At 38.4% G+C, this 2,290-nt stretch overlaps 1 pseudogene across 1 annotated transcript; it reads right to left on the reverse strand.

Moving 5' to 3' along the window:
* Nucleotides 1–6: 6 nt before the first annotated feature.
* LOC105992453 lies at nt 7–1,551 on the reverse strand (annotated as a pseudogene). Its single transcript, XR_001175408.1, has 2 exons — nt 708–1,551; nt 7–24 (listed from the first exon to the last, which is right to left on the reverse strand). The product of XR_001175408.1 is annotated as an axin interactor, dorsalization-associated protein pseudogene (transcript).
* Between the last annotated feature and the right edge of the window lie 739 nt (nt 1,552–2,290).

Consider the following 2,290-nt stretch of genomic DNA (forward strand, 5'->3'; position numbering starts at 1 on the left):
AGTCGTTTAAGGATTCAGGTGGACCTGTTGCAACAATGAGAAGTACAAGTTGTCATGTCAAAAACGAGCTTTACAATGTCGGTGTGGGGGGAGGGGGGAAGAATTGGGTTGGGGGGGAGGGGGAGGCTGGGAAGAGTGGTGAAGGAGCAGGCTGCAATGTTTGGTAAGAAATGTATGCATTATCCTTCCCATGTAATTGTAACCCCTCTGTACGGTATGTTCACAAATAAAATTAAAAAAAAAGACTTTACTTAAAACAGAGAACTGGGACAGGAATTTCTTATTTTATGTTTAGTTGGGTCTTTTCTATGTCTTGTTTTTCTATGTACTTTTCTAGTATTATATTCTAGATTTCTCAATCTCCCTTTATCTTTTTCTTTGTTGCTGATACAGAAGCTTAATCTTAGAGCCTGGGCACTGTTCCTTAACTTTTATGCTCAAGGCTAGCACTCTACCATCTGGTCCACATTGCCACTTCTGTCTTTTTGCTGGTTTATTGGAGATAGCTAGCTCTGCAGAAGGTATTTAAACGAATCTTAGCTATAAACACAACATAAGAAAACAGGAGAAAAATAAATCTCAGTGGAAGACTATACCTGCCTGGTAAATGCAAGGCATCACATTTAAAATTCATTAAGAAAAAGAAACCCAATGTACTGCATACAAGAAATACAATTTAGTAGTAAAGGAAAACATAGACTTAATACTAAGAAAAAGTTCTGAGGTTTTGAAAACAAGCAGAAGTAATTGTTGTTTAGTTCTATTACAATTGGTCTAGGTTTTATTTCATCCATCTCCATGAAAGCAAAACACTTGGTGCTGGTATACCTTTTTTTAGGCTTGTAGTGTTTAAATTCAAAGAAGATAGATGCACGTTTGGTTCATTTTTCAACATGCTTCTGGAGCTCAATATCCACATTAAAATGGACATATGTGTCTTCTTTTCTTGAAGCCACAGGGGTGTATCTTGCACAGGAGTTAAATCTATGCCATTCACATCTTTTACACTAACTGTAATATAGGGATCAATACACTGCCCAGCGTCTTTTAGACCAATTTTCTCAATTCTGATAGTGGCAATCTGGGTAATAAAGTACCGCGAAATCGAGCAGGAAAAGAATCAGGAGACCTTGCTCCAGCACCACCTTCTTCTTCATCTTCTTCAAATTCCAAATTCTCTTCTTCACCAGGTGCTAAAATTCTTCTTAATGGTACAGGCTGAACATCAAATGGAAATGCTTTATTATATGTAAGAATATTCTTTAGTATTGGTTCTAGCTTCTTCAGGCCCTCCAATTCTTCTTGGGACTGTGTGGACTGTAAAGCTGCACTTCGCAATTCCAAGCATGTTGCAATTTTGCCTATGGTTTTCTTTTGTTTTTCTGTGAATTCTGAATTGTTGTGTTGAGCTTGGACCTCTTTTTGTAGATGTCTTGCTAATATCTGATCCTTGTCTATCGTCTCCACCAGCTGGCCCCAGGAGAAGAAGTCTGCTCCTCTCCTAAAGCTGGCGCCCCAGCGCTGTAGCAGACTCCAGGTCACCTCCGACATGGCCGGTCCCTTCCCCGTCCTGCCCCAGCTCCTTAGAAGCAATGCCGGGTTCTAGAGCCCCATCCTCCCCGTGCCTGGCCCCGACATTAACCCGATCAGGTTCGGCCACCGCCACCCGCCGAGGAGCCGCACCAGGAGTAATCGTTTAAGTAGACTTTAGCCAAAATTATTCAAATTAACAAAGGCAGTAACTTCATATTGATAGAGAAAGCAATCCATCAAGAAGATAGAACAATTATAATAGAAATTCAACAAGTATCAGTACACTCAATTTCATAAAATAAAGACAACTGGATCTAAAGGTTCAGAAAGTCCCCAACAAAATAATATTGGTTATTTCAAAATCCAACTATTACCAGTAAGTTACCTAGACAAAAATCTAACAAAGAAACAAAAGAGTTACATGACATAATGACATGCATAACATATCAAATATTTGGCAGACATCTACATAGCATTATATACAATAGATGCAGGATACATATTTTTTAAAGAACCTATTGAATGTTCTCCAAAATGGATGGTATTTAAGTGTTGAAGCAATCAAGTGAAAAAATTGAAATAACTTCTTGTAGTTTATCAGTTCATAATGAAATAAAACTAGAAACCAACAGCAAGATAAAGTAAAGAAAATATACAAGTACACAGAGAATGAAAATTTTGTTGCTGTTTTTTTCCCCTTATCCTGAGGCTTGAACTCAGGACCTGAGGTTCTCTCCCTGAGCTTCTTTTGCTCAAG

This window comes from Dipodomys ordii, unplaced genomic scaffold, assembly GCF_000151885.1.
Source record: "Dipodomys ordii isolate 6190 unplaced genomic scaffold, Dord_2.0 Scaffold84, whole genome shotgun sequence".
NCBI classification, from domain to species: domain Eukaryota; kingdom Metazoa; phylum Chordata; class Mammalia; order Rodentia; family Heteromyidae; genus Dipodomys; species Dipodomys ordii.